General features: G+C 45.1%; 1 long non-coding RNA gene across 1 annotated transcript; it reads right to left on the minus strand.

Annotated features, from left to right (window-relative positions):
- Positions 1 to 556: 556 nt before the first annotated feature.
- On the minus strand, positions 557 to 9,252 carry LOC142407275 (uncharacterized). Its single transcript, XR_012774876.1, has 7 exons — positions 7,974 to 9,252; positions 7,112 to 7,160; positions 6,003 to 6,176; positions 4,374 to 4,505; positions 3,681 to 3,986; positions 2,483 to 2,595; positions 557 to 1,431 (listed from the first exon to the last, which is right to left on the minus strand). It is a non-coding gene; the product is annotated as an uncharacterized LOC142407275 (long non-coding RNA).
- Positions 9,253 to 13,939: the final 4,687 nt, after the last annotated feature.

The following is a 13,939-nucleotide window of genomic DNA, read 5'->3' on the forward strand; positions in this document are numbered from 1 at the left end:
ATTGTTAGCATCATTGTAAGTGTATTGATGAGGACTCTTTGAGCAGACTGTTAAAGCTTTTAAGTAGACTAAAAATAAATTGTACGTCTTCTCATACAAGTTGTGTTTCTCTTGTGGTAAAGCAACCCTGACTTCTGTGAGGGGAATATTTGCTAAACTGGAATAACGATGGAGAGAAAGATGAGCATCCAACGGTAACCTCAGAAAACTGGGTCTGGTCCAGTGCCACCGTTCGTTGTCTTTCCAGGCTACAGCATCCAGCTCAGGCCTTCTCGGCCTTTCCCTGCAGCGCTGCCACTCCCTCAGCATACGATTAAATGAGCCTTCTCCTCACAGTACGTGTAAGTCGGCGAAATGCCCCACTTCCAAAGCACAGCCTCACAGGTATTCGAAAACAGTGGGCACAAGCCCCGTCTCTGACACCAACAGCCCCACTACAGAGCATCATATCTCAGGTGTCTGAAGATGTAGACAACGTTGTTCACACACAGTGCGAGCTGCTCACTCCTCCATCCCATCGTGGAATAACCAGAGTGCAAATGTGGGTCAGGTCAGAAGAGCAGCCGCTTATTTACGATAGAAGACTGAGAAGCAGAGAAACAGGCTCTGCTGATGTGAACACTGTGCTTGCCGGGTAGATAGAGGTTTGCATAGCATCTCTGAGAGAATATAAAAGACAGATAACGGGGTACAAGTTGTACACCTCTGTTACACACACAAGGCTACAGGACCACTCACGGCCAGTCTGGATTCTGCTTTCTCCGGTACGGGATCTAGTTTATCACGCAGGTTACCCAGTGATTACTGTTTCAGGAGACAGGGTGAAGGTTCAGTCAAGAGGCCTAGTTACCCCCTAGCATTTCTACTTCCACAGTCCTCCAAAGGTTGTTCATTACGCGAGGGAGACGGCCCATTACACGGGAACAGAGAGCTGCTATCAGCTGTGATGGTGGGGGGAGCGGTCCTTCCACCCCGGGCTTATTTCATCGAGGCGACGGGTGATGCAGGCTTCACACCGTGAGACTCAGCTGCTGCATCACATATCCGATACTCGCGTGCATAAATACCTTCTAACAAAATTCCTGACTTCCTACTGTGAGCAAACTCAGTCCCTGCTGCCGGTGCCACCAGCCCTCAGGAGAGTCACGCCGGGGGCCGGAGCATTGCGTGGTGCAGCCAGCACAGCACCATGAACCAGCCCCTACCAGCGACGCTCGGAGACTCTTCCTATTTTGCCTGCCAAGAAAGGGATTTGAAAAGGTTTGCTTTACCTTGGCGACTGACTTTTACGCACCTTCTCATTCAGGGTCCCCCACACAATTTTCATCAGCTCCGCATCAGTGGAGTTTCGTCCCAGGTTAACGTCCCAGGGGTGAATGGAGAGGTGACCCACCAGCCAAGGCCAGGTACACTCCTTATGGAGACAGGAGGCTACAGTTTGGGAGAAGGGGAGGAGGGAGGGGCCGGAGGAGATTTTAATATAAAACATGACAAAAACAAGAAGAAATTACCCTTTTCACAGGAACATCTCCAAACACTCCTGTACCAGGACAAGGCACCAAAACCAGCAAGGTCAGTATTTTCAAAAACGGCTAGTCTGAGAACAGCAAAACCTGATTTTCAGAGCAAGCAGGTACCCATACTTCTCACTTGCCTGTGTGAGAGCAGAAGATGCTCGCTGCACCCCTGCAAACCCAGCCCTCAATTCCCCATGTTGAGCACCGAAACAGCAGCACCTACTACGTGCGGCTGCGTGGGTGCCAGCCGGGACGAGCCCAGCGATCCCGGCACAGCCACAGCACTGGCATGTGCGTACAGCAGCCACAGTGATTCCCCATCCTCCTTCAAGGCTGCACGCAAACCTGTCCCCCTTCTCCAGCGTACTTTGCTCGTTGGTCCATCCCTCAAACAGCAACCGCTTAACAGCACTGCAGAGCCTTTACTTCTCTTTAAGGGGCTTTAAACTCCCCTTAATGCAAACCGTAACTACAGCAGTCATCAATTTCTGTCGATACTTTATCATCCAAATTCCTCTGCTTGCTGGGTTGCCTTCCTGGGCCTTGGCATTAGACTTTCTGGCATATCTTAAAAGCACCAAGTATATTACACACCCCTGCACACCTGACCCGTAAAACATTAATGCTCTTCCTTTCTTCTTGCTCATTATCTCAGATGGCCTTTGACTAAAATATCTGGAGCCATATTTTGCAAACTTTCAGATCCTGGCTTTAGCTCCATATAATGTCAGGTACAAACCATGAAACTGGCAATTACTTCTGAAATTTGCTGAAGTATGCGTGCATTTGAAATAAAGGTTTTGATTCAAAGCTTTCAGGAGTCACAGCATCTATTAAAAGGATGATACAATTATAATATTGTCTATTAGGTCTGACATATAAATCATTTCAGTACTTTCCGCTTAATTACAGTGAACCAATGAAAGCGTGTCCAGAAGTAGGTGAGGAAAAAAAAGATTATTTACATGCAATGGTGTTTGTTTCCTTTCTTCTTTTCTTTGGCAAAAATGACAGAGAAAAACATTGGGCATGAGCCTCAGCCTTTGCCTTCATCGTCTTGTTCTTTTCCTTTTGATGTCTGAATAAAAAGGGAGTAAGAAAAGATGACTTCCATAGAAATAAATGCTGCACGATTTACGGCACAGCTTCCGCGTTGATTGTTCCCCAGCATCTTCTGAGCCTGCTAAAGCACTCGACCATAATCAAGTGAAAAGCACTGTAGAAATGTGTTTCCTTAATAAAAATCCTTTGTGCAGTTTATAGATCCAAGCAAGTGTTATGTGTCCAAGGGCATGCTGCCTTCATACAGGCAGGCCCCAGACTGGCCCGTTTTGCTAGTCACAGCCCAAAGTCATGTCCAAAATGTTCCCCACTACATCTCAACTATTTCAGATGTCTCAAATCTCTCTCGTAGAGAAGCAACTTCTTCCCCCTCCAGGACATGTATTTGCATTTTTCCAGGTAAAATATCACCTGGTGATCTTATTCCCACGTTTCCTATCTCTAGATAGACGCATTCCTAGAACAGGGAGGAATGCAGGGAGGGTAGAAGTTAGCATAATGTATGATTAAAGGCAAAATAGGAACTAGTACCCATCTGGCTAAAGCCCTCAGGTAAGACTCCTACAGCTTTCCAGTCTCTACAGAAGCAAGCGGTGGTATAAACCCCCAGCTGCAGGTAATTCCTTGCAGGAATGTTGTTAGTATTAAGAAACTTAACAACGAGAGTCTCAACAGTAGTTCTGTTCACTATATCACAATTCAACGAATCCAGTAAACTCATCAGACTGGCTGGAAAAAGAATAGCAACAACAAAAGCAAGGAAACTGTTGAGGCATTTCATAACTGTTGTTGCACTCTTTTGTTCCTCCCCCCCCTTATCTGCTATTCCCTCTTTCCTCCCCCTATTTTGGGATATTTTTTGTGACTCCTTCAATGTACTTCAATTCTGGTAGAAAAGCCTACTTTTAGCCACACCACAGATGTTTCAAAGGCAGTAACTGACTCAAGTTAGTCTTGTGATGGAAACTGTGTTGTAGCTTTATGTTGCCATGGTTCTTTAGTTGACAAAATAGTACTTTTGACAGACAACTTCTAGGTCTTTCATAGCCCTCCTATTTCACACAAGATGGGGGTAACTTGAAGGACAAAAACTAAAATGACCTTGTAGGAAAGGGGTCGTAGGAGAAGGCTGGTGGCATAACTGGGCATAGACCCGAGGCCTCTTCGCTTCCAGGGCTGTACCAGCTGCCCTCCTCTTCTGACTCCACTTGATGCAAGTAGGATTTTCAACAAAATTTAGCCCCATGCTGGTAAACGCCGATTCACTCAGTCTGTGAGGACGTGCTGGGTTCAATGAAGCTGGATTGAGATGTGTTCCTGTGGTCTTCAGCAGAATTTCTGGTTGGGGTGATGCTTATAGCGGCTCCCCCTCCCCACAGTGCAATGCTTATGGTCTGCAGAGAGGACCTGGTTTTATATCAGAACCTCCCCACACATTTTGGGGCAAGGACTTCAATTCAGTGCTTATAAAGCTACAGTGAATGCACTGGCCACCAGTTATTAACTTCTTGTTCCTCCTCTCCTCCTTTGAGAAAGGGGGAGAGGAGAACTAATCAGGCACCGACGTTTAATACTGCAGTGCAGCCCTCTGCAGAGGTGGAGAAAATGTCTAAATCGGTTCCTGTCAGATGGAGGCATTCAGTCACGTTCACCCTCTGTGCAGGCTGTGCATCCCAACTTCACCAGTCAGAAGCTGGCCGCTGATCTTCCCCTATTCTCCCTCATAGAACATATTATTATTAAAAAGAAAAAAAAAAGATGACATCAGGAAAAAAGGAATCAGTCAAAACATACCAGCTACTGCTTCCCTCTGCAGTTTGCATCTCAGCCTCATTATGTCACCTGAACAATAGGAATTCTCTTGGTCTTTTTTAAGGTGGCAGCTTCCTTGGAAAGCTCTGAATCTGACATCCTCGGTGTGGAACCCTGGGGAAATAAAGTTGTTTTAGATTTCCTATAAATACCTCTTCAACCAGCATGAGAATAACAACATCTGTCCCAAAGCCTGATGTTGCAATAAACCATGCTGAAGCACAGCTTTGGGAAGAGCCTGACCCGAGTTATTTCGGAAGGAAACAAATACGAACTTGGGATTTGGCCTGAGAATTTGAAGTGTCTTTTAGATGTATTTTACCCCAAAGATTATAGTCAGATATTATATATCCTTCAAGTCAGTCACAAACTCTCATCCCCCTGCAATCCCATGGACCTCTAGTTCAACCAGGAATACTGGAATACTTTAATCATAAATTACAACTGCAGCCTCCTTGAGAAGGAGGTCTGAGGTTATTCTGCGAGGACAAATCAAATCAAGTCATCTTTGTTAGCGGCTTTGACCAACCAGGAAAATAAAATGAGAATTTTCAGGAGAAAAGCTTTTAAGGACATATGTTTGTCTTAAGGCCCTAGTACACTTATCAGAGAAGGGTTCTCCCCGAAAGGGCAGGGTGCCCACCCCTCAGCTAAGTTAGGCAGGGAGAGCAGGCAAAGGCTAAGCAAGCAGGCAGGACCACATCTCTAGGCTGCAGTGATTCAGTGAAAGTCCCAGGGAGTAAATAATTTGCAAGCTGCCACATTTTGCTTCAGATTTCACTCCCCAATATTTCTAGCTCTTGAAACTTCCCCAGAGTCCCTTGTGCTGTCAGAAAAGAGCTCTTCATTAAAATACCAGGGTTGATAACGGATGGCATGTGGTATATACCCAGCCAGTAACATTTTTCAAACCTAAACATTGATTATTACAATGGGCACATCTAACCATCAACATTTTTTGTTAACGTTTTTCAAACCCAAACATTATTACATTTTTCAAACCCAAACGTGGATTATTACAATGGGCACATCTCACTGTGAAGCTAATGAAGGGGGAGTGAGATGCAGACGGCCCCGGGAGGTGAGTTGGCACTGAGCTGGATTCAGACCACCCCATAAGGGTCAGCTCACGGGTGACGTTGGAAGGGAGTACAACAACATTTTCGTAACAACAGAAATCTTTAAAATAGAGCTGATGTGTGGAACACCGGTGCTTTGCAGAGAAGCTGGATTTATCCCACATGGACACACAAATGAAGCAACACATGTAGTAGACATTTGACAGTGGCTGGCATTCGTCTATGGGATCCGGCCACATCAGAGGAGCACAAAATACCCCTTTATAAAAAAAAAGGTATCGAAGGGAGCATGCAAGGCAATCCACCATCTGTGGATACACACTGCAGTGCCCAGCTGCAGCATTCTCTTTTTCAATTGTTTCTTAGGCTCAGGGAGGAAAATAATGGTATCTCTATGCAGGGGTCCCTGTCACTGCTTGCTTCCCCTCCTGTAAATGAATTTTGTCACCTCTACCACACCCCACCAGCTGCAGCCAGGGCAGCTTGGGATTTTATTAAAGGTAAGCTGGGGATGGTAATCAGATACACTCACAGCACAGAGGCAGCAGCCTAGTCAGAAGTACTGCATTTGCTGAGGGAGCGATGGAAATGATCCTACATTAATCTTAAGGATTTCCAGGATCAGTTTCAAAACAGAGAGGGGGAATGTCTGTTGAGGACCCTTGTTCGACTCTCTGGCACATTTCACACCAATCCTACCTGCAACCTAGAAAAAAAGGAGTCAGTAAGAGCTCTGAACACCACTCGATCTAGTAAGAAACAACATGGATTTTGTGAAGTAGAAAGAGGATGCAGCCAAGGCCAAGAAAAGAAAGTATATGATGGGATTGGAGAAGGGTGGAGCCTGGTGAAGGTCAGAATAGGTGGGAAGAACAGGGAGCAAAAGGTCTTCAAGAAAGAGGATGGTGGTTTGGCAGGATGTCACGATGAGAAGCGTTCAGCTTGTGATGAACAGATGGAGACAAAAGACAGGAGCAAAGGCAGGGAAGAAATGAAGATGGCAGATCACCAAATTTGTTTATCTAAGAGGACTTAAAAGGAATCACTCTGAAAGGTGACTGAAAAATGACACCATTCATCGCTTGCTGTCATTTTAATTCAGCACCAGACGAAGCCTTGCCATAAGGCACAACTGAGTTAATATTTGGGATAATATAACCTTACTGACTGTTACCCTCAGGTTACACATCCTCAGCGTGCCTTCACCAAGCAGCACTTCCCTGCCACCACAGACCAGCAATCCAACATCAATGGATAAAGATTTTTACTCAGCGTCAATGCACGCCCAGAGTCACAAGCTGTAAGACCTCAGAACTGTAGTGTAGACTCCGGGTGAATCATCTGAAGCCTCTGAGCATCCATACGCAAAAGTGAGTAGTCATTCTCAGCTTTTTTTGTAAAAGACCTTGAAGTCTTTGGGTTAAAACCTTATATAAAAATGCTGGGTAATATCATTCTCACTTGTCAAATACAAACACGTGCAGCACGCAGCATACAGCATGGAAAACTGGGATGATTTGCTACAGTCGTTCCAAAACTGATCACATCTGTTACTAAGCTTGATAGTAGGAAAGGACAGCACTTCCACTTAATGCTACAGCATAAAGCCTAAGCTGTGAGTGGTTAGAGCATGCATTTCACCTGAGCTGCCAGTTCTTGGACCTCAAACCAGGATCGTATTTTGTACTGCCTACAAAAAGAAAAAGAAAAGAAAAGGTTTAGTGTTCTTATAACAAGTATTTCAGTCTGGTCCTCTAACTGATGCAGATAGGAAAATTTACAGCTAACAGCAAAGTCACGCAAAACGCTCAAGAACACCTGCAGAGGTATTCTTTAGGGAAAAGGTGCTTACAAGTACCCTTCGGGAGACTAGCAATCTCAGCACACGTGCACAATGTCAAGTAAAACCAAACCCCACCAGTTACTACGATTTCATTTCTATTCTATAAAATTCCTCTCTATACATGTATACGTGCTCTGTATATATACAGAAATATATATATATATATTTCTACTCAGACCAAGCCTGTAGGGAATGAGTAGCTCCAATGAAGTCAGCTGACAACAAGAGAAAAAACAGTGTAAAGGAGAGAAGAATCAGGTCCAGAGTCTTTCAAACACTGATTATTTGGCAGCTAGTCAGTGCTGGAAAAGGTCACTGAACTAAGCCATTTCTAAGGCAATACTGTAAACACTTAATTTTACAGTGTTAAAGGATGGACGAAAACATGTGCCCCTGCTAGATTTTATACAACTATCCATTTAAGACACGAAAAACCAGATGTATGTATGCATCCTGAGAAGAGCTATCAGAGCACAATAAGTGAAAGGCAAAAACGTAGTTTTCCATTCCTCTGTCCAAACTGGTACACTGTTGGCAGCTGGGCTCTCCTGTCTTTTCTGGCAAACTGAAGTGTCTGTGCAAAAAGTGACTCCTAAATTAAGGCTGCTCGGCACTTTCCAATACACAGCTCTCTTTTCAGCTGGTTATAATTTTACTTACCAAGCATTAAACAGTTGGGTTGAAGTTTTCCATGCTGGAGGTCTGCTTCAGGATAGGTTATTAAGTTCTAAACTAGTTCATCTAGAAATGGTTAGGCATTTCTGAAAACAAGGCTCAGGGGATGTATATAATTTTGCCCGTTTAAAACAAAGCGTCCAATTACGTTGTTAAAAATTTTTTGTGACACAATGCTGTGGAGCTGGGCCTTGAAATTTGGCAGGGTTGTCAGACCAGTGCGTGCCTTTTGCCCGTTGCCTGCGTGTCTGCAGAGGGACATGTTAGTGTTCCAGCTTAGTTCCTCGTCCACGCTGCATGGGTGCCAGCCCCATGCAGAAGAGATGAGCAGAGCCTTCTCCATACCTGTCTCTTCTGAGCATCTGTGCCACCAGAGCAGGAACTGAGAACGGTAAGATCACTTCACTTGCGTCTGTGCTCTTCATCCCTCCCTGGCAGCACAGAAGGGACAGGGATAGAAACCTGATTTACTGCCAGTGCAAGCAAGCCTTGGCTGTTCTTTGCATCCCCCCCAGCAGCCTGCTAGCAAGGCTGCACGTGCTGTTTGCGTGACAGCCCAGTGAATCGGAGCAGCAACAGCCTTTCTGTCTCCCTGCGCCGGTTCACCCTACGGCCACGCCACCAGCGTTGCTGTGGCAGGGCAGGGGTGAGGAGGAGCCTGCAGCAAAGAGCTGAGCCCGGCACCAGAGAACCGCAGCCACTGATGCCATGCTGGGAGGAACAAGGTCACCTGCTGAAAACTCAGCAGGGATGCAAGGAGCAGGGCAGGGAGGAGAGAGAGGAACGAATGGCAGTGTGGGGAGATGACAAGCGGCGAAAGCACAGACTGCAGAAGGAGGAACAAAGCACAACAGGGCTGCAGAGAACAGGGAGAGAAGGAGTAGAAAAGAAGGAGACAGGTAAAGGAGCCAGTAATGAGTATCACCTTCCCCAAGGCACCTGGAGCCAGTATCTAAGCATCAACACTGCCAGCAAGTAACTGCAAAACCTCTGGCAGAGCATCCTTCTCTGCCTTTGCCTTCCTCTCCCTGCCCGTGGCAGACTTCCACCAGCTTCTCCTTCAGCCTTGTGACATAAAAATACCAATGCTGCTGGAAGTGAGTTTTATGGGGGAAATAGCTTTTGTGTTTATTTTTGGTTTCATGCAAACATTGGAATTTTTTGTCCTACATCTGCACTGGACTGAGTGTTAAAAGCTGTTGTATTTCTGTGCCTCAAGTTTGTTTTGACAGGCAGCCAAAGTTTCCAGAAGCCCTGAGCTTACCTGCAGGTAAGATAGAGCAGATAAAGCAGATGAAGCAGATGAAGATAGAGCATTTGCAGATAGAGCAAATGAAGCGGGGTGAGATAGACAGTAAGCTACCTCCAGCTGCTCCTCCCTTTCCCAGAAATGTGGCACATGAATCATGGGGCATTCTCTCCTCGACTGGGAACATGCATGGAGCAGGAACCTTCCCAACTCAGGAGGCTGGAAGCAAGAGAGTCAGTCAAGCAGTTTGGGTGGGAAATACAGATTCCATCTTCCCACCTCTTCCTCCAAAGGCCTATATGGGGCAGGAAATTCACCAACTCCAGGCATGAGGAGGGGAAAAAAACAAACCCAAAAACAACACCTCTCCCCGCAACCTACCCAGAACCAGCATACAAACTGAAAAAAAGTTCCCTATCCCATGCTGAGACCTTTCATCAAATGAAAACCTCTAAAGCCTAGGTCTGACGTCTGCTGAGCCTTTTTTGATGAAAAGCTTCCTCCAGCTGCTGGTTAAGTATCAGTCAGCTTTGGAGCTTAAGTAGTAATGGTTACTGCATCAAACGGGGCTTCCAGTTCAAATCCCAGTCATGAAGAAGTCAGCTTAATCTGAGTTTCTTTTACTTTTGCCAGTTAAATGCCCATTGGAAAGTTCATATCCAAATTACCTTTAGAAACAAAATTATTAAAAAGTCAAACAGTCCAAAGTTCGGAACGGTGGGATGGAGGTTGTAACTACAAGTTCAATGCGTACCTATAAAAGGGTGCTGATGGTGCCATCCCTGCTCTTGTGATCACATACCACTTTCACCCCCAGGCTGCACATATGCAGGGACAGGATAACCATGTGCTACCCAATCAATCGGAAATCTGGCATTTTTTAAGTGTTCTACTTTTGTGACCTAAATCATATCTCTCTCATGTACTTTCGGCTACAATAAGAAACCACACTGAGAAACTTCATCCCAAGAATGGAGGCTTATTGAGTACATCACTAAGCTAATCCCTCCTCAGCAGAGAGACATGGAACAGACAATCCATCGATCCCTTCTGAGCTGAAATGACTAATCCATCATGCTGGTATAATGATACTAGAAGTGACCCTCTAATATTGCCAAAAGCAGGCACTTCCCCAAATCCTTAAACTGTGCTAATTCTGTAGGGAAGGTGCAGCAATCACTACGGATTCATGCAGTTATGGCTTTTTTTGCGTGCATTTCACCACGTACATCTGTGGGTGCTGACTGAGCTAAGGTAGGTTTTACTTTCCCCCTAATCCCTAAAGCAAAAAGATTGCCCTGAGGACGCCTAAGCAACTTGCTCTAGTTGAGGGCATGGGCAGCTGCACTGTGTGGACTAAAGCATACCTGCGTATGGATTTCCAGACCAGACCAAACCTAATAAAAACAGGTAGGATGGGGAGAAAGATCTGCTGGCCAAATACCACCAGCAGCATAGCCAGAGAGGCTGTTTCTGCACCCTGTCTGTGGGATGCACCGGAGTTCTCACCACCTCCCACAGAGCATCCCACCTTCTTGACGGGGCACTGGAGCAAAGGTCCACCCCTGAAAAGTAATAAACATCCTCTTCTTCCTTCTGTACTCACCATGTAGTTGTGCTTACAATAATAGTCTTCAAACACTTGCAAGGACAGGAGATTGTGATACTCAGTCGGTCTATAAGGACAGATGGATGTCACCAGGCAGTTTTTTGGCTAAGCACCCTTGTACGAGCTAGCCATTCTGCCTTGCGTTCCCCTAGTAGGAAAGGGGTCTCCCTATTCCACCAGCTGCATCTATTGCAATGTCTGCCATTAGTCTGCAAACAACTATGGCATGCAGTCTGTTGTAATTCAGTAAACTTACTGTTTCAAACACTTGTAAACGTTTACAACAGTCAAATCAAATGCTTCCAAAAGGACAAAGCGAAATCCCAAATCTAAACAACCCGGCGTCCTAGAAGAAAACAGCAATGGATCTTGATGTCAGGCAAGCACACATCTCTCTCACGGGCAGAGTCAAAATGTAAGGTCTCTCCCACACCTACTCCTGTGAGACACTTAGGAAATGCAAATTAATGCCATAGCTTTTTGTTCCTTCTCCTATTTTTACTTCTGTAAAAAATGCAAGTTTCTGATAGCGTTAAGTGCTTCGGATAATGAGAACAGAAACAGAGCCTATTTTGAAGGACAAATACTTTCCAGCTGCCTTCACCCAAACACAAAGAGGCCAGAAACAGCTCTGGTTCTGTACTTCCCGTTATCAGTGTCTTACAGCAAGGCCATTCAATGAGGTTTCTCAGAAGAAACAGAAGCGCTTAAATTCAGCCTCTTCCTCTGTTTATCAGGGGACCTTATATCCTCTACAGTGCCCACCTGATTTCCACTTTCCCTGAACCCACGCCAGTCATAAAGAAAAGGTGCAAGCTTACCTCTAGAATTTCTTCCACCTCTGCTGCTTCGAGTGAAATTGTCTGGTTTAGTAAGACTTGAACCCCCCCTCACACACACACACAAATGTTTTCTTTACTTGTTTATCTGGGTTTCTCTTCCATAACCTGCCTCCCGTTGCAGAGACATTCTGGCCATTTCTTAGGCAAGTGCCAGGGTTTATTTTTGCAGTAACAAGTCAAACAGGAAGACAGCCACCTCTTCAAACACAGCAGAAGACAGAGCAGCCTGTACCAAACTGTAGGTATTTCAGGCCCCCGAGAGAGAAATGCCATGTTTAAGAGGCAGAGACTGCTGTCTTCCAGTCACCTCCTTTTTAAAAGGAGGAGCTGCAATGAAAACTTAAGCAGATCACACCGACAATAACATCAGATGGAAAGAGATGTAGCATAGCAATGGAATGGAAGCGTCCTGTGAACAGGGTGTATGAGGTCTTCCTTCACATCACCTCTACCCAGAGCAGGATGTTCGGTCAGGCATCATTCCCAAATAACCTCTGCCTAGACTTAGGATGAGAGATGATAATGTCACTAATACCCTGCCAGACGGACCCTTACCTAGTGAAAGGCTGGCATTGGACTGCCTGCAGTTTTACTAGCATCACAGAAATCCATTCGAATAAGAACCACCATATTAGTTAACAAACAAAAGGCTGGAAGGCAAACAGGAGATTTCTCCCCTTATAATTTCCTACACGTACCAGAAATCCTTACACCAGAGAGAGATGGTGAGGGAAGTAACCACAAGACCAGGAACAGCTCCACACTGTCAAAATTAGGCTTGTCAGAAGCTGTTGAATGTCTTTGCCACGTAACAGTTGAGGAGACAGACAGCAGCTCATTGTCTTTGGCCATAATATTTCAGATTTCCTGAAAGAAGAAAAAGGCTTACTGAGTGACATGGTCAATCAGGCCATACTCCTCCTCACCACTCAAAGTGATCTTTTTAAGTTATTGGGCACTTTTAACTCGAGCTTATCAAGAAAAGGGTCGCAAGATTGCTTAGTTCTTTAAAGAAAGTCCTGCAAAAACAGGGCTCAGATTAGAGAGTGATCCTAATCAGTGCCGCAGTTAAAGTCTGAAGCGTTTCATCCCTGTCAGGCATCAGGGAGTCTGCAAAGCCCTCAAGAGCCACAGGAAACCAAGCTTCACTGGATTTTTTTCTTTTTTTTAAATCGTTTTGTGAAAGAAGTGAAGACAGGCCCAAGAAGGATACACAACACACTACTTCGGGCTTTTGCAGAATAGTACCGCAACATTGCATCTTAGGTTTCTCTTCTAAAATAGGGTTGATTAACCAGCTAGCCTTTTCCCACGATCAATGCTATAGCCTTCCCAGTTGCTATATACTTGCCAATTGTGTCCTGAACTGCAGCTTCACCAGTTCCTTACCTGTTAATCCACTGATGATCTGCTGACTATTTCCTACAGCTCTGGCAGAAATCTGTAGGGACAAGCTTGCCCTGTAAGAATAAGCCTGTGTCAGCTGACCATAGCCATGCCCAGAGCCCCATGTAATGCTACCTTATCTAACAGAGCCACAAGATATATTATGCCATTTCAAAAGTTCTTTTGAACATCCATAGAAAGCATAATTCAAATGCTTTTTCAATCCAAAGTACTTCAGTTTTGGGTACACCTGCACTGCAACTACAGGATGAGATCGTAGCGCAGGTAATGTAAACTCTAATACAGGTAACGTTAGGCAAAAGTCATAGCACCACTGCTAGCCCAAGCTGCAGCCTAAGAACACAAATTCTGAGGTCTCCGTAAACACACGGTGGAGTCTGTTGTGCACTGTAATGTCCTTGCTACCTTCTTTGCCTAAGAGGGCATGGGCACACCATCACATGCCAGGCACAAGTTCCCTGTAGTGGCACATTTTGCTGTGCCAGCCATGCCTTGTTTGGGAATCCAAGGCTACCGTACCACTACAAAATAACATTTAATGGCAAACAGCAATGTCTTCTCTGTTGCTAGCATTACTGTAACCAATCGTCTTGTTCCCTACAGATAAGTTATCTGTATCCACACACAAAGTGTCTCAAGGAGAAGCAAGCAAAATTTATGAGGCTAAACTCTCCCCCAGAGCCATCAAGGTGATACAGAAGGGAAGAGCATGTAGGCTAAATGAGCAATACAAAGTCTACTGTTTTAAAGCTGCAGTGAACTTGCTTAAACCTCATAGGCTTTTAATGAATTCACCTCAATAGTGTTTTTCAAATCATAGACTTTGGGAAAAGTAATCTTTAAT

This window comes from Mycteria americana, chromosome 3, assembly GCF_035582795.1.
Source record: "Mycteria americana isolate JAX WOST 10 ecotype Jacksonville Zoo and Gardens chromosome 3, USCA_MyAme_1.0, whole genome shotgun sequence".
NCBI classification, from domain to species: domain Eukaryota; kingdom Metazoa; phylum Chordata; class Aves; order Ciconiiformes; family Ciconiidae; genus Mycteria; species Mycteria americana.